The sequence below is a fragment of the Piliocolobus tephrosceles genome, chromosome 9 (genome assembly GCF_002776525.5).
Source record: "Piliocolobus tephrosceles isolate RC106 chromosome 9, ASM277652v3, whole genome shotgun sequence".
Lineage (NCBI taxonomy): Eukaryota > Metazoa > Chordata > Mammalia > Primates > Cercopithecidae > Piliocolobus > Piliocolobus tephrosceles.
The window spans coordinates 96,781,441-96,800,158 of NC_045442.1; the positions used below are offsets into that span (position 1 = coordinate 96,781,441).

Below are 18,718 nucleotides of genomic sequence, written 5' to 3' on the forward strand. Positions count from 1 at the left end.
AAAAAAAAAAAAAAAAAAAAAAAAAAAAAAAAAAAAAAATATTTTCACCAGTCCAGAGTAAATGAAAACCTGATTCCTTAGAAATAATACTGTATCTCTCTATTTCTACCCCCACCCTCCAAGCATGGTATTTTTTAAAAAATTAATTTTTCCCTTACACTTTAAAAACTCCCACCTATGTATAAAAGAAACTGCCACACTACAGTAACACTGCTGTTGTTCCAACTATTCCTTTGAGCCCCTCACCAGCCCTCCCTCACCATCCTCACCCTGACCACCCTTCCCTTCTGCCCAGCACCTAAAAGCAGGGATCACGCCGCAGGGTGATGAGCAGTGGTGTAGTCTCACCTGGCGTTCTGATACTAGGATGTGGCTTTGGAGAAGGCTGCTAGGATGCTTGCGAACATGACATCAGGGGTCTGGGATGCATCGATAGCAGAGTGGATCCCCCGTTTCCTGTAGTACTCTATGAGTGGGGTGGTTTGAGTGTGGTAAGCTTGCAGGCGGATTTTCAAGGCCTTCTCATTATCATCTGATCGACGAATCAAGGGTTCCCCAGTGATGTCATCTTTCATGGGCTCTTTTGGAGGGTTGAACTCCTCATGGTAGTAACGGCCACTCTTGGGGTGAATCAGCCTTCCTGTGATTCTTCGGATCAGCAGAGAGTCTGGGATGCTGAATTCAATCACAGAATCAAGCTTCTCTTTCCGCTTCTCCATGAGGTCATCGAGCATTTCTGCCTGCCTCACAGTCCGAGGGAGCCATCCAGAAGAAAACCATTTTTGCACAAGGGGGTCTCCATATTCTTCTCAATGAGTTCCACTACCATTTCATCACTCACCAGTTTCCCAGCATCCATAGTTGCCTTCAGCTTTTTTCCTAGCTCTGAGCCAGAAGCCACCATGGCCCTCAGCATGTCCCCAGTAGCCAAATGGCAGACACAGAAGTTTTCAGCCAATCTGGGTGCCTGGGTGCCTTTACCGGCCCCGGGAGGCCCCAGCAGCACAGCCCGGATGCCTTTAGGATACTTGGGTTCTGCCGCTGGCACGCTGGGAGCCATGTCCGCCGAAGTCTCATTGCTACCAGCTCGCCTGTCCTAAGTTTTTTCCTGATTGAAAATAAATGACAGTTTCTTCATGAAATGTGCTTTGTCTTTAGTGTTTTCTGTTTTTTCTCAATTCCTGTACTGCTTGGTTGGCACTTAATTTCCATAATTGAGTATTGTTAATGACCTTTTCATATACCTATGGATTGCCTCCCGTAATTGATTTTTTTTTTTTTTTGAGACAGAGTTTCACTCTGTCACCCAGGCTGGAGTGTGGTGGCACCATCTTGGCTCACTGTAACCTCCATCTCCCGGGCTCAAGCAGTTCTCCTGCCTCAGCCTCCCAAGTAGCTGGATTTACAGGTGTGTGCCACCATGCCCAACTAATTTTTTGTATTTTAGTAGACATGGGGCTTTACCATGTTTCCCAGGGTGATTTCGGACTCGTGAGCTCAGACAATCCACCTGTCTTGGCCTCCCAGAGTGCTGGGATTACAGGCATGAGCCACCGCGCTTGGCCCCGCAATTGATATTTAAGTATTGTAGAACAGGGGTTTTATTATAGATTTGGCTATACCACTGTTATTCCATAACACAATTATTTTCAGACTGGGTGTTTGGTTCTTAATTCACTGGTGGTGTGCAACATGCCATCCTGCTATCCCCACCTGCTGTCAGAGTGCATGGTAAATATAGAAATGTGTCCAGTCACCTGCCTGCTAGCCCGTGCTCTGATGTTAATGACATTGAAGGCACCCCTCCCGAGGAAATCTCAACTGCACAACCCCTACTATGTCCCAGTTCAGCAGGAAGCAGTTAGAGCGGTTGTCGGCCAACCTCCCGAACAACACACTTGGGTTTTCCTTTTGAGAGTGGGGACTGAGAGACAGGACTAACTGGATTTCCTAGGCCGATTAAGAATCCCTAAGCCTAGCTGGGAAGGTGACTGCATCCACCTTTAAACATGGGGCTTGCAACCCTCTTTGGGTCTCCTTCCTTTGTATGGGAGCTCTGTTTTCACTCTATTAAATCTTGCAACTGAAAAAAAAAAAAAGAAATGTGTCCAGTCAGTAGTAGCCACGTGGACGCTCTTCTCCATATTTGACTTTTCTTGCTCTTAGGAGGCTTTTCCAGTAATCTCCGTGGGACCATGACCTTGCTTGCTCATGGTGCTTCTAGCACTTCCACCAGACTCTCAGGGCTTGGAGAGCTGTTCTGGGTGAATGGTGTCTACAGGGCTTTGAACTCTACGACTGCAGGGGAACATGCTTATAAATGCATGTTTAACACAGAATGTTGTAGAGGAGATTAGGTACTTTTAATTTTGTATTATGAGTTGTTTTCAAGATCTTATTATGTGTTGGTAGGAATGGCTGTTTTATTTTTACTTGTGGAAAAAAGGCTGCCTGGAGTGTGTTTAATTTTTCTGATATAGCATCATAGACTGGTAGAGCAATATAGGAACCCCAGAGACCATCCAACTCCCTCATTTCTATACAGAAGGACTTGGGTGCCCACAAAGAGGAAATGACTTGTGTACTTTCAGGCCACTTAACCACAGAGTCATTGTATTGTCCTTTTTGTGGCTACTGATAGGTAAGACTTGCACTCACTAGATGCCCTTGTCATCAAGGCCCAGGTCTCTTGCTGTGCACAGTCTATCTGTATGTCTTTAAAGTAGTGGCGTCCAATCTTTTGGCATCCCTGGGCCACATTGGAAGAAGTGTTGTCTTGGACCACACATAAAATACACTAACAGTATCTGATGATCTAAAACAAAAATTGCACCAAAAAAAAAATCCGATATTATTTTGAGAAAGTTTATGAATGTGTGTTGGGCCATATTCAAAGCCATCCTGAGGCCAGGCGCAGTGGCTCATGTCTGTAATTTCAGCACTTTGGGAGGCCAAGGCGGGTGGATCACCTGAGGTTGGGAGTTCGAGGCCAGCCTGACCAACATGGAGAAACCCTGTCTCTACTAAAAATAGAAAATTAGCCGGGGGTGGTGGCGCATGCTTGTAATCCCAGCTACTCAGGAGGCTGAGGCAGGAGAATTGCTTGAACCCGAGAGGCAGAGGTTGTGGTGAGCCGAGATTGGGCCATTGCACTCCAGCCTGGGCAACAAGAGCGAAACTCCATCTCAAAAAAAAAAAAAGCCATCCTGGGCCACACTTAGCCCATGGGGCCGCAGGTTGGGCAGGCTTGCTTTCGAGCTTCACAGCCTACTTTGCTCCTTTGTCCCCTCCTCCCATCTGATAAGTTTATAGTTACAAGTTTTATTGTTGTTTGAGGTAGTCCATTTCACACTTTAATTACTAGTTGTGTAATTATGTTTTGCCTGAGTTCCCATACAGCTAATTTGTTTCCATGCTTCCATGCAGGATTTTATCAGAAACTTTAAAGTATCCTATGGAATATTACCAGTGCAGACTAGTTGTATTTGTGCGTGATGTATTCTCTGTTTTAATGCGTTGTGTTAAACTTCCTTTTTCTGAGACACCATGTACCATAATTTCTTAAAATAAATAAACTGAAGGCACGGACATTACATTTCAAAGGTCTCCTAAGGGAATACTTTATAGGAACAGATAACTAATCATGTATGTAAGGAATTGTGAATTTTATGGAATTAATTTATAAAATGTCCTTTATGTGTATTCTATAAGGTGTCTTGGAGTCCGTACTTTAAAATTCTCCTATTTTAAATGGATGCCTGTATTTGAAACTGACCAGATGGCCTAGATAAAGTCTTGAGTCATAATATTAGAGCCTTTCAGAAAAATCTAAGTGCCAATAGATTTGGAAACAAAATAGGTTAGCAAGGGAATACAAATTGATCTTTGGCTTGAGATAACCAGTAACAGACTTCAGCGAATGTTTTGTGGTATGGGGGCTGTGTTTAAGAGGGCGCTCCAGTTGCTTCATATGCTAGAACACAGATTCTAGGAGGGTGGGGCCCATTCATTGTGATGACCCTGCATCTAGTTCCGTGCCTGCCACGTGGTAAATGCTTTGTGAATATTTACAGAATGAATGAATACTGTGGCCTGTGGGACTAACCATGGTGATAAACCGTAAAACACGCACATCTTCAAGACATCATTTTAAGTGCTTTGGGGGAACTGGGCATAAGATAAAAGTAGCATTGAAGATGGTTGTCTTGCAGAGATACATTTCAGCCAGGAACTGAAATGTGGGTAAGATTTCCACAAGGGAAGAGATAGGGATGGCTTTCTAGGAGGTACAGACAAGCAGATAACAGGTTTGAGCAACAGGGAGAGTCCGTGGACTTCATGGCTTGTATCTTGTCATATATGAAGGTACATTTACGTCCCCTGTGTGTATGACTCAGTCTGTGCTCATATTCTTTCCTCAAAGTTGATGCATAGGGCCGGGTGCAGTCCTCAGCACTTTGGAAGGCCGAGGCAGGAGGATCACTTGAGCCCAGGAGTTGGAGACCAGCCTGGGCAATACAGTAAGACCTTGTCTCTACAACAAATTTAAAAATGTGCTGGGCATGGTGGCGTGTACCTGTAGTCTCAGCTACTTGGAAGGCTGAGGCAGGTGGATTGCTTGAGGCCAGGAGTTTGAGGCTGCAGTGAGCTATCATAGCACCACTGTGCTCCAGCCTGGGCGACAGAGTGAGACCCTGTCTCTTAAAAAAAAAAAAAGGCTTGGCGTGGTGGCTTATGCCTGTGATCCCAGCACTTTTAGGAGGCTGAGGCAGGTGTATCATGAAGTCAAGAGATCGAAACCATCCTGGCCAGCATGGTGAAACACCGTCTCTACAAAAAATACAAAATTAGCTGGCCATGGTGGCACGTGCTTAATAGTCCCAGCTATTCAGGAGGCTGAGGCAGGGGAATCACTTGAACCCGGGAGGCGGAGGTTGCAGTGAGCCAGGAATGTGCCACTGCACTCCAGCCTGGGCGACAGAGTGAGACTCCATCTCAAAAAAAAAAAAAAAAAAAAAAAAAAAGTTGATGTGTGTTCTTTGCTTACAAAGATGTCTGTGGTAGTGAGACTCAGGAGCACCCTGTGATCTTATGGAAATCTTTTGAAGATACCATCATAGATCCCTCCCTTGGCTAAGAGTAGGAGTATCCTGTAAGGAGACAGGAACCCCACCTCAGACATCAGCAATCCTGAGGAGACATTGGGAACAGGCCCCTCCGTCCTCACAAGTGGCTGTGATCTAAGCTGTGCCGTGGTCTGGCGTCCACCCCGTGGGGCCACACTTAGGATGTTGGGGTGCTGTGGCACTTTAACTTGGACCCCACGCAGTGTGGGGTGTGCTGGATTTAAGTACAGATGCCACGAGGTGCAGTTGGATAACTGTTTGTCCGTAGCTCCAAAGAGGAAATCAGAGGTAGGTGCAAGGCTTCGTGGGTTCATTTTTCCTAATAATGGTCTACTCTGTTATATTCATGTAGGAATATTTCTTCCGATGCAGTTGGGTTTCATATAGCCAGGTGTGAGGAATTAATCTTGTATGATGAAGTCATTTGGGAGCCTTTCTTTATGAAAAATCAGATCATTTTTGGATTAAGTAATGTGACAGGGAAGTGGGGAGCTACTTCGGGGTCAGGTTTTTGTTTGTTGGTTTTAGGATTCAGAGCCATTTCTAATTTATCATGTTTCAGTGAGGTTTTTCTCTCCAGGTCAGAAAAATTCCTTTTGCTCTGAGTCAACATCTCTTGTTTGCTAGGGAGAAGTAAACAGAAGAGGGTAGGTCTTTCTTCTCTTAGGCTGGATGAGTAACCTTAAAGTTCTCCCAGGTTGGTTGTTTTGGATTATTTCTTTTATAAATAGGAGAGAAATATTCAACATTTTAGTTAATTTTAAAAAATATCACCCAATACAATAGTTACTGGGCCTCAGAGGCCTCAGGGCAGATCTCTGCCTGGAGATGTCTGTGACCCTATTTTATGTTTCTGGGTTGTTTTTGTTTCTTTTTTCTTTTCCTTTTTTGAGACAGGGTCTCTCTTGTCACCCAGGCTGGAGTGCAGTGACGTGATAATAACTTACTGCAGCCTTGACCTCCTGGGCTCAAGTGATCCTCCCGCCTCAGCCTTCCGAGCAGCTGGGACTATAGGTGCAGAACACGCCTGACTACTTTTATTTTTAAAATTTTTGGAGAGATGGGATTTTGCTTTGTTGCCCAGGCTGGTTTTGAACTCCTGGCCTCAAGCAACCTGCCCGCCTTGGCCTCCCAAAGTGTTCTGGGATTACAGGCGTGAGCCACCACACCTGGCTTGGTTGTTTTTTTCTGCAGCTTTGAATCTAGCACTGCCTGGAGCATGGAATGGAGTGTGTCTTAGATTGTTTATCTGTGATAGGCAATGTGGTGCAAAGCGTGACTTCTTCATAGTGAAATTAGTCTAGTATATTACCTGGTGGATGATACAGCTTTCACTATTCCGTTCTTTTTCTGTTCTAAGAAGAAAAGGTTTTTATTTTAAAATTTATTTGATTTTTAAAAATAATTTCTACTTTTAATTAATTAATTTATTTTTGAGACGGAGTCTCACTCTTGCCCAGGCTGGAGTGCAGTGGTGCGATCTCAGCTCACCACATCCTCCGCCTCCTGGGTTCAAGTGATTCTCCTGCACTTAGCCTCCCGAGTAGTTGGGATTACAGGTGCCTGCCACCACGCCTGGTTAATTTTTTTTTTGTATGTTGGTAGACGGGGTTTCACGATGTTGGCCAGGCTGGTCTTGAAATCCTGACTTAAAGCCATCTGCCTGCCTTGGCCTCTCAGAGTGCTGTGATTACAGGCATGAGCCACTGCACCCGGCCTCAGCTTTTATTTTAGATTCAGGGATACTTGTGCAGGTTTGTTAATGGGTGTATTGCTTGATGCTGAGGTTTGAGGTACGACTGATTCCATCACCCAGGTAGTGAGCATAGTACCCAATAGCTTTTCAACTGTTTCCCCAGCCTCCCTTCTTCTTGTAGTCCCCAATGTTTATTGTTGCCATCTTTATGTTCATGTGTACCCCCTTGAAAAAGGTCTTTTATTGTGGGTGTTGCGACAGTCTCTCCCCTCCTAATGTGTCCCCTGGCAAACTTCTTGGAAGAGTCAGTGCGTCCTAAAGGGAAAATGTGGATTTCCAGGTCAGTGTCTGAGCCTAAGGCTGTGCTCGACTGCGGCATTACGTGGTGTTGATCTCAGGCAAGTCAAGTGTCCTATTCCTTAGTCTCTTCTTCTACAAAATACAGCTGAAAACATTGATCTTGCAGGATTGTCACACGGGAAAGCAGGCATCATGTCAGAAGTGCTCTGTAATCACAGTGAGGGTGAAGGAATGGAATGGATTAGGAGGTGGGCGCAGCACCAGGTGCCTGCTTTCATGGTGCCAATGGTTGTGAAGTTTGCAGATACAGATTCGAGTTCTGGAGCAGAATATCCTGTAGGTCCACACTGTGGTTTAGGGACTTAGGCTTGGATTATTCCATATTCACTACCTGCCCTCAGTAAAGCCTTCTGTTTTCTGTCTACCAGTTCATCAGGTAACAATACTACTCACTGTTCATACCCTTCCACACTCTTAGATCCGTCAGGACTAGAGTGGGGAGAACTGGGTTGGCCAAGGTGAGTTTTGGCTTGCCCCCTTTTTTCTGGGGTATGAGTAAGGTATTTATCGGGGCTTAAACTCACTTCTTCTACCCAAGATTCCTGGCAGTCACGCTGGGGACCCACCTCTGCAGGTGAGGATGAAGGTATTCATATTGCAGTTTGGGTTCATTTTCATTGCAAGGGAAGAAGAGTATCTGGATGTCTTCTTTCCCCACATCTGAAATGTTCCCTGGAATGTAAACTAGAATAATCGCACAGCATTTCTTGAGCCAGCTCTGAGGGACAGGATAAAGGGTGAATGGGGGCGATGATCCTGACATGGCCTGGCATGTCCACGCATTTCTTTTGGCAGCTAGGAGAGCACAGGCCTGTGTTTGTTGATTATATTATCCTAGAAACTCTTGTGTAAGGTCTTCTATACCCAATAAGGGTATTATTTTTATTTTTTTCTAGGACACACTAGTTATGCAACACAGTGCTTTATTCTTTGTTTTATGCTAAAAAAAAAAGCTGAAGATGGCCCCTGCCTTTGGAGACCTTATCTAGAGATAAACAAAGTACCATGCATATACAGGAAATAAGCTATTAAGTAACAAATGTGTTCTAGGTAAATATTTATTTTGAGCCAACCTCGCCCTGTGCCCAGGCTGGAGTGCAGTGGCACCGTCTCAGCTCACTGCAACCTTCACCTCCTGGGTTCAAGTGATTCTTCTGCCTCAACCTCCCGAGTAGCTGGAATTACAGACGCCCACCACCAAGCCCAGCTAGTTTTTTGTATTTTTAGTAGAGACGGGGTTTCACCATGTTAGCCAGTCTGGTATCAAACTCCTGACCTCAAGTGATACACCCGTCTCGGCCTCCCACAGTGCTGGGATTATAGGTGCACCTGGCTTAGGTAAATACTTTAGAGTTGGAGCACATTTCATAGAGGGGGAGTTTTTGTTTTTTCTTTTTTTAGACATGGGGTTTGGGTCTGTTACCCAGGCTGGAGTGTGGCGATGCAGTCTTAGTTCATCTTTTGCCTTGAATTTTTGGGCTCAAGTGATCCTCCTGCCTCAGTCTCCAGAATACCTGGGACTACAGGTGTGCACCCTGACACCTGGCTAATTTTTAATTTGTTTTGTAGAGATGGAGTCTTGCTATGTTGACCAGGCTGGTCTTGAATTCCTGGCATCGAGTGATCCTCCTGCCTTGGTTTCCTGGAGTGCTGAGGTTATGGGTGCCAGCCACTGTGTCCTGCCAAGGGGATGGTTTTTAAACTGGATTTGGGAAGGTACACAATTTGGGTAGTTGGAACTCTGGGGATGAAAGCTTTCCAGATATGTGGAAGAGAATAAACAAAAACATAAGGGTCTCTTCACTCAACCAGTATTTCTTGAGCATCTTCTCTGTCTCAGACACTGTTTTGGGTACTTGGGTTTTATCAGTGAACAGAACAACTGAACATCCAAATATGGTGAGGCAACGCTGAGTCTGGTCACAAACTGGCTTGGGATGAGCTTTGAGAGCTTGGCCAAGGACACCGGATTTTGACTTTTAGAAAGTAGTGAGTCATTGGAAATAACTCATATTACAGGACAGTGACATGATAAAAGAAATATTTTGCGAAGATAAATGTCGCAAGATGTCAGACAGGATTGAAGAGATGGGGTCTAGAAGCGAATTGGATAGTCATTATTTTATTGGGAACAGGAGAGGAAGCGGGGATGGGAAAGAAAGAAATGTATTCACTAGTTATTTAAGAGGATAAAAATTTAAAACTACACATATATATTTATTATGGAATGCCAGGAAATATAGACAAGCACTGCCAGTTGTATATAGCAGTTCTTTTGTCTATGGCTATAGATAGTGCATTCTCCAAACTAGGGATGAAACAACGTCTTGTGTAACAGTTTGTGAACAACGTTGTGAATTGCTCTGTTGTGTTTCATTGATTGGATGTGTTCAACCTGTTTCCTATTTTTGCATGTATAGCTAGTTTCCCATTCTCTATTGTTATATATTAAAATATCCCATTTAATATATGCATCTTGACCATATATCTTTCTCCACATTTTAAATTTCTGGATCAATGGGTATATTTCGTTTTAAGCATTTTGATGCATGGTACCAAATTCTACCTCTCTGTCCCCCCGCCTCTCCAAAAATGTGTGCAAAATACTCAGGAGCAGTATGTGAGAATGCTGGCTTCCTGTATTCTCATGAACCCTGGGTCATTAAATTTGTTTAAAATTAATCTGGTTTCCCAATTTGTTATGAAAAACTCAAATAGTAGCTGAGAGAATCATACAAAGCACAGCTGTGTCAGTTGACCTCTGATTGGGTTTGGCCAGTGGGAGGTTTGGTGGAGATAGGAGGCCCCGTGATGAGATAGCCCCAAAGTAGGTCTCTGCTCCCTCTCTGTTTTGGGCTGTCTCTGCAGCAAGCCTCTCCCCACATTCCAGCTCCTGCCCCTGAGTCCTCCATGGCTCCCACTTCCGCTGAGGCACTGCAGCCCTGGTCTCTGGTGCTACCTCCCCTTATCGCCTTAGCTCAGGGGTAGTCATAGCTTCCTGCTACTGCTAACCTGTGGGTGGCCCCCACCTCCACCGCCATCCTGGTTTAGAGTCATGACTCTTCTTACAAATCTTTGTACCAGTTCTCTGTATTAACTTCCCTCTCTTTAAAATACTTGAGATGATTTGCATTTTCCTGTTCGCACTCCTAATAATACATATTTATTCCTGTGTGCGTGTGTACAGGTGGAGCATCTGTCATCCAAAAATCTGAAATGCTCCCAAATTGGAACTTTTTGAGCCCTGACATGATACCACAAGTGGAAAATTACACACATAAGTACTTAACACAAACTTGGACTTAATACAAACTTGGTTTCGTGTAAAAAATTATTTAAAATATTGTACAAAATTACCTTCGGTTTATGTGTATAAGGCATATTTGAAACATAAATTACTTTTTTGTTTAATTTTGGGTCCCATCTTCGAGAAATCTCATTTCCCAAAATCTGAAAAAATTGGAAATCCAAAACACTTCTGGTCCCAAACATTTGGGTTAAGGGGTTCTCACCTGTATGTGTATATGTATATGTACATGTGTACATGTACGTATATGTGTACGTGTGTGTATATATATATTTTTGTGCTATTTGCAGACATGGCTCTCTATCTTTGAATACTTCAGAACACAACTCCTTAGAATGAGGGTTTTTCCTTAAATATCCACAAAGCTATTATCACTTGGACAATTAAGAATCATTTCCTAATATTGTCTCGTATTGAGCCCATATTAAAATTTCCCTCATTGTTCCCAAGATGTCTTCTACAGCGACTTCCTTTTTAACCCCAGCAAGGACCCAAACACGACTCACACCTTGAATTTGGGTATTCCTCCTTAATCTTTTTGGTCTAGAAAAGTCCCCAGGTTATTTTTTTAATGACCTATTTTTAACATTTTCTCTTGAAACATTTCTAATGAACACTTTAGTGAAATGCACCACTGATACTTTACCTAGATTCACCGATTGTTTACATTTGCTACATTGTTGTTCTATCTCTATAAACACACAGATACACATTAGTAATAGTATGCATTTTTTTTTGTGCTGAACCCTTTGAGACTAAACTACAGATAACACTTCTCACCCTTATTACTTAAGCATACATTTCCTTCAAAACATGACCATTCTTTATATAACTATAGTACAATGATCACATTCTGAAAACTTATCAATGTATGATTCTGTTACCTAACTTAATTTGACAAATTTCTTCAGTCGTCCTTTCCTTTTTCATAGTACTTTTTCTTTCCAGATGAAGTATCCACTCCGGGATCATACATTACACTCAGATATCAGATGAAGTGGACCTTTTTTTTCCTTTAAAGATCAGTGCAATTGCATTGTAAAGACAAAACAAAAAAACGCACATTCTAGATTTGTCTGATTGTTTCCTTATGGTATCATTTACTTTGGTTCTCTATCCCCTGTATTTCCTGTAAAGAAGAAGTTAGTTTATGCTTTGATTAGGTTAAATCAGGAGGATGCTGCTATCAGTAGGAATGAAGAAGGCAAGAAAGTTGGTGTTACAGGGAAGATAAGGAATATAAGCTTAATCTATTTGAAGTAAAGTAGGACTCCATAAAAACATTGTCCAGTCATAAGTAATTCCCAAATGGGTATTCTTTTGTTTGTTGTGTAAAAATTTCCTGGCAGGCTTTTAAAACAGGCTCCTTGGAGGATTCAGACTGTTCCCAGGGTGAGGAGCAGTGAGAGGTGGATGTTTGAAGTGGGAGTGCTGGGAGGGTTCTGGTCTAAATATGTGGCTTTAGCAATCCTCTGCACAGAGCTTGGAGTTGAAATAACACTGAGAAAGAGACTCTGACAGTGAATACTGACATAATCTGTATGCTTATAGGAGACAAATATGTATGTGTGTTCGTGGTAACCATTTTAAAGATGTCATAGTTAACATCTATTTGATTTCAAAAATTTGGGTAGAAGCGCTAAACCCACGAGTTGATGGTCCAAAACGTAGTGTATGGAAGAGGCACAAGGTGTTTCAGCTTCCTCTCTGATCTCTTCTCGCCCCTTATTCTGAATCACTGGTTCTCAAACTTCAGTGTGCATCAGAAACACCTGAAGGGCTAGTTGAAGTGTATTTATTAATAGATGGCTGGGTCCTACCTCCAGAGACTTTTTTTTTGATGGTGTATCCAGCTTGGGATTGGAATTTCCAGCGTATTATCAGGTGATGCTGGCCTGGACTCCCACTTGGAGAACCACCACTTTAAATCATGATGTGATTAGAGCATGTAATAGAATTTTTAACGGAGTGGCTTTTCAGACTTGGTTTTAACAGCCCACACCTTTTTTATCTTATTTTATTTTATTTTGTTTTTTTGAGACAGGATCTCACTCTGTCACCCAGCCTGGAGTGCAGTGGCGTGACCACTGCTTACTGTCACTGCTTACCGCAGCCTTGACTTCCTGAGCTGAAACAGTCATTCCACCTCAGCCTCCCAAGTGGCTCGGACCACAGGTGCACACCACTACAGCTGGCTAATTTTTGTATTTTTAGTATAGATGGGGTTTCATCATGTTGGCCAGGCTGGTCTCAAACTCCTGACCTCAAGTGATCTGCCCACCTCGGCCTCCCAAAGTGCTGGGATTACAGGTGTGAGCCACTGCGCCCAACCCTAATTTTTTGTGGAGACAGTATCTCACTGTGTTGCCCAGGCTGGTCTCTTAAGTCCTGGGCTCAAATGATCCTCCTGCCCTGTCCTCCCAAAGTGCTGGGATTAGAGGCATGAGCCACAACACCTGGTCCTTTTTATCAAAATAAACATTTTATAGCCCTCATCTTTTAATTTTAATTAATTAATTTTAATTAATTTTTGGTACAAGGTCTCGCTTTGTTACCCCAGCTGGAGTGCAGTGGTACAATCATGACACACAGCAGCCTCAACCTCCCAGACTCAAGTGATCCTCATGTCTCAGCCTCCTGAGTAGCTGGGACTACTGGTGCCTGCCACCACGCCCAGCTAAGTTTTTTTGTTTTGATTTTTGTATTTTCTAGAGACAGGGTCTTGCCATATTGCCCAGGCTGGTCTGGGGCTCCTGAACTCAAGCAATCTGCCATGGCCTCCCAGAGCGCTGGGGTTACAGGTGTGGGCCACCACGCCTGGCCTGGACCTTCTGTTTATGTACTATATTAACACATGAAGCTGTCAAAGAAGAGGCTGGGAGGAGGGGCTATGGAAAGAAGACAGGCAACCCTGATGCTTCAGATTGGAAACTGTCAATGTTAGTCTGAGAAAGGACTTAGGAATGAATCAGCAGGCCTGGGTGGAGTCCTGGCTGACAGCATTTATGAATTGTGACTTCTTGCCGGCAATTTATGCTCTCTGAGTCTCAGTTCTCTCATCTGAAAATAGGAATTATAAGCCCTCTTTCCACATGAGATAATGCACATGAATGCATTTTTTAAAATTGTAAAACATAGCGCAGATGTAACTGGTGGTTACTGCTGTCTCATTCTTGCCTTGGCTCTGTCCTGTGCCAGCGCTGTAGTCTGAGGCCGTTCCCTCCGTTTCTGTAGAATGGTGGAGGAGTTGAGGGATTTCCATGACACTGTGTTGGCACGAAAATCACGTCAGAGCTTGGAGGTCATCGATGGGCTGATTTCCCATATTATTGAATAATGTGTAACCCTGTGGGAGATTATGTGCTAGTTCTAGTAAAACTAAATGCCAGAAAGTTATTTCCTTGAGGTTGGACTTCACCTGGTTTCATGCCTCCATTTTCACTTTTGATTGATGCGATAAATGAAGCTGTCCCCACCTGTCAAGGGAGGCAGCAGGTTTGTGGTTTGCTGTCTTGTGTTGTGGTGCTGAGGCTTTGGCGTTGGTATTGGGTGTGGTTTGGAGTGGAGAATGGGGGCTGAGCAGTGTACTTAGCATGAGATATTAGTCCCTCCCTTGTGGTGATACAGGTCATTATTTTGTTGTTGAACATCAGCTATGACATCTGACTGTGTCTTCTCCCTGTATTGAGAAGGCAACAAAAACATTTGTATAATGTTTAGCAGTGTTCCTGTAGCAAGATTGCAAATGGGTCCTATGTTTCAGTTTATAGGGAAAGATTGGCTTTTTTTGCCCCCCGAGACAGGGTCTCAACCTTTTGCCCAGGCTGGAGTGCAGTGGTGCGATCATAGCTCACTGTATCCTCTACTTCCTGGGCTCAAGTGATCCTCTTGCTTTAGCCTCCCCAGTAAGTGGGACTACAGGCACACAGCACCATGCCCAGTTAATTAAAAAACCAAGATTAACAACAAGAAAAAACTTATTTGTAGAGATGGAGTCCCCCTACATTGGCCAGGCTGGTCTTGAACTCCTGGGCTCAAGCAATCCTCCTGCCTCCGCCTCTCAAAGTGCTGGGATTATAGGCGTGAGCTACTGCACCTGGCCAATCAGCATTTTAAAAAATGAAGCTGATTACATGAGGAAAAGTCAGAATTGCATGTATGATATCTGTCTTGAAGTGCTAATGATTCTTTTTTTTTTTTAAAAGAACAGAGCTTCGGCCGGGCGCGGTGGCTCAAGCCTGTAATCCCAGCACTTTGGGAGGCCGAGACGGGCAGATCACGAGGTCAGGAGATCGAGACCATCCTGGCTAACACGGTGAAACCCCGTCTCTACTAAAAAATACAAAAAACGAGCCGGGCGAGGTGGCGGGCACCTGTAGTCCCAGCTACTCGGGAGGCTGAGGCAGGAGAATGGCGTAAACCCGGGAGGCGGGGCTTGCAGTGAGCTGAGATCCGGCCACCGCACTCCAGCCTGGGCGACAGAGCTAGACTCCGTCTCAAAAAAAAAAAAAAAAAAAAAAAAAGAACAGAGCTTCAGAATGTATTCTAAAAATGTTTGTTTTTGGCTTAAGTAAATTGGAGAGTTACTTGCCCAGAGTATCTAGAGAGAAGCATAGTTCCTGCTGATCGCACTCTTTTGTTGACTTTTTAAAATGAAGTGTTTTTGAAGTCTGAGGGACATTTTTAAAAACAAAACAAAAAAATGAAATGTTTTCTGTTTGTGATATCACCACTAAGACTTTATTTGTCTTGGTAACGTAGCTATCATGTGGCTAATCTGGTTGGTGGATGCTAGGCTGTCCTGTGTGCCATGGTTATTATTTAAAGGACTTTTCAAACTTGTTTCTCTTTCATCTTTTTGTTTCTCAACGTGACATATGTGCACATGATCAGATAGCACTATTAGGACTGTTATGAAAAAGAGCAGAGCCTTCTTTGGGAGAGGTTGCCTTTTCCAACTCTTGCCGCTGGTTCTTTTGATGTTTACTTTTATATTTTTATGTAAATTGCTTATCTCTTTCTTTTTTCTTGTGGTTTATCATCATTTGTTGAGTTAACATGGAAGGTTTAACCCTATTTCATTACCCTATGTGTGCTATGTCCCCACTCACAGGTAGCCACTTCTAGGATCTCTGTCTGTGTGTGTCTGTGTCTGCGTTTCTCCTCTCTCTCCCTCACAGACTTTTTAGACCGCTTTGTTACAAATTTGATTACATATTCTAGGCTCACATTTTTACTATTAAAGCTGCTTATAGCTGAACCATGTATGATACCTTGATCACCTTTTCTTTCCTTCACAACTTTTGGGTTTTTCCTGAATAAAGAATGTTTTTTCCTTTGGTTGGTCTTCTGTATATTTATAACTAATGAGCCTCAGCTGTAGCCAGTTGTTAAAATTGTGTCTTGCTGTGTTTAGTTGCACTGGGTACTCTTTCACTGCTATCTTGAAGAGGCCACATTTGGGGTGTCTGGACTGGTCACTCTGTTCCAGGTTTGCAGCTGACGTCCTGGAATCTGGGATCCACCTTCACTCCACCTTCACCATCGTCCCGGGAGCTGTCTTCTGTGTTATGTCTCCCGTTTTCATATGCTATGTCTTTCTCATTCATGGTTTATTGCCTTATTTTGTTGGAACACACCTTCCAGTTACAAAGGGGGTAATGTTTTTGGAAACGTTGCATTTCTAAAAATTGTCTTTTTTCTACCTTCGTACTTTACTGGTATTGGGGCAAGAAACGGAATTCTAGGATAGGGAACTATTTCTTGTAGGAATTTTGAAGTCACTGGTAGATGATTGTCTAGATCCCAGTATTGCTGTGACTCCTTATCCCTCACTGTGGCCTGTGCTTTATTTTCTGGACATTCTCCTTCTCTACCTGCCACCAGTCTTCTGTTTTTCTTCTGTGTTCTGATGTGCCTTGGTATATGTCTGCTTTTATACATTGTGTTGGGGTCTCTATGGAGCTTTTTAATGTGGAAACATATGTCATTTTGGGGAATTAACTTGAAATTGTTTTTGGTTATTTCTCTGTTTTCCAAATTCTCTTTTTCTAGGACTCCTGTTATTCAGTTGCTTGACTTACTTGACAGGTCTAATTTTATTAGCCTTTTTTATCTTCTTCTTCTTTTTTTTTTCCCCAACTTCCTAGGGGAGATATTTTCAACTTCTCTTAATTTTCCTGTTGAGCTCTTCATTTTTAGTATTTTATTTGTTTAGTTTTTTAGACAGAGTGTCTGTCACACAGGGTAGAGTGCAGTGGCCCAGTCATAGCTCACCATAGCCTTGAACTCCTGGGCTCAAGCAATCTTTCTGCCTCAGCCTCCTGAGTAGCTGGGACTGTAGGTGCATGCTACCACACCTGGCTTATTTTTATTTATTTTATTTTATTTTACTTTTGTATGGATGGGATCTTGCTCTGTTGCCTGGACTGGCCTTGAACTCCTGGCCTCAAGCAGTTCACATGCCTTGGCCTCCAAAGCACTGGGAGTACAGGGATGAACCACTGTGCCTGGCCTGTTTTTCATATTTTAATTCCAAAATACTTTTTTTAAAAAAAAAATATCCCTCAGCACATTTCTTCCTTTCTTGCTTTCCTCCCTTCTCATCTTCCTCTGCAACCTGGATGTACCATCATCTGACCTCTCTTAAAATATCAGTGATGGATTTTTAATAGCATCTTTTTATACAGTCTCTGGTTCTTTCAAGTTGTGTTTACTATTTGTTTTGTTCTCTCTTCCATCCTTGGGATGTTCTTAAAAGTCTGTCTCTCCATGGTTGGCTCTGACTTAAGGCACTAATGGTAACTTGAGAGCACTGAGTTCAGGCAAGGGCATACCCTGTGAGTGAGCTTCACTGGGTGGGGGGGGGGGGGGGTCCCTGGACTGGGCCAGATTCCCCCCCTGCCTTTTCTCTTTAGATGGACAGAGGCCCAGGGAAAGATCTTCCCACCTTTAGCCTGGCAGGAATAAGCCCTGGCTGGCATTCTGAGAGCAAGTGGAAGCAGAGGGCTGGATTTTTCTACAATCAGTACATAAATATTCACTTGGCTCTTCTCATTTTCAACAAGGCACCTCTACAATTGTTCCTCCTCTAGTTTCTCAGTCCAGACCTGCTATCTGAGGCTGCAGTGAACTGCCAGGGGCTGGGAGGGGCAGTCACTGTGCTCTCTGGAAGCACTGGGAAGCTGGGGCTTTAATTACTACAGACTTTCAGACAATTTTGTTATTTTTCCTCCCATCTTTTAAATTTATTATTATTTTAATTTATTATTATTATTATTTTTTCTGAGACACGGTCTTACTGTGCCCAGCTGGAATGCAGTGATGCAATCATGGCTCACTGCATCCTCAAATTCCCCAGGGTCAGGTGATCCTCCCACCTCAGCCTCTTAGGTGGCTGGGACTACAGGTATGTACTATCATGCCTGGCTCTTCTTTTTTAACATTGAAATTTTTTTATTATTATTATTATTATTATTATTATTATTATTATTGTTATTTTGAGATGGAGAGTTGCTCTGTTGCCCAGGCTGGAGTGCAGTGGCACGATCTCGGCTCACTGCATCCTCCACCTCCTGGGTTCAAGCGATTCTTCTGCCTCAGCCTCCTGAGTAACTGAGATTACAGGCACCCGCCACCATGCCCGGCTAATTTTTTTGTATTTTTAGTAGAGACAGGGTTTCACCATGTTGGCCAGGCTGGTTTCAAACTCTTGACCTCAAGTGATCCACCCACCTTGGCCTCCCAAAGTGCTAGGATTACAGGCATGAGCCACCACACCCAGCCAAAATTGTTTTATTATTATATTTTAGAGACAAGCACACTGCAGCCTCGAACCCCTGGGCTCAAGAGATCCTCCACCTTAGCCTCCCAAGTAGCTGGACTGTAGGCACAGGCGCACACCACCACATCTCGGTGATTTTTCCAGCTTTTTGTAGAGATGGGGCCTCACTATGTTCCCTAGACTGGTCTGGAACTCCTGGGCTTGAGTGATCCTCCTGCCCCTGCCTCCCAAAGTGCTGGGAGTACAGGCATAAAGTACCGTGTCTGCCTTTTCCCATCTCTGTTCCTGTGTTCTGACTTTCTTGGTTCTCCCCATTCCAGAGCCTCTTACCGGCTTTGTGGGGGGAGTCTTGCTGCTTCCTGGCTTTCCCCACAGTTACCCTGGGGTTCCATTTCTTAGTTCTGCAAAATGTGTTGTCTCTGGGCCATCTGCTTCTCAGCTTCCAA

At 43.6% G+C, this 18,718-nt stretch overlaps 1 protein-coding gene and 1 pseudogene across 6 annotated transcripts in view; one reads left to right on the forward strand and one right to left on the reverse strand.

The window, feature by feature from the left end:
* The window catches only part of PARD3 (par-3 family cell polarity regulator), a 720,675-nt gene that overhangs the window by 102,321 nt on the left and 599,636 nt on the right, over window positions 1-18,718 (forward strand). The gene's annotated exons all lie outside the window — the stretch shown is intronic.
* Window positions 58-1,085, reverse strand: LOC111546666 (annotated as a pseudogene). Its single transcript, XR_002732864.2, has one exon. The product of XR_002732864.2 is annotated as an adenylate kinase 2, mitochondrial pseudogene (transcript).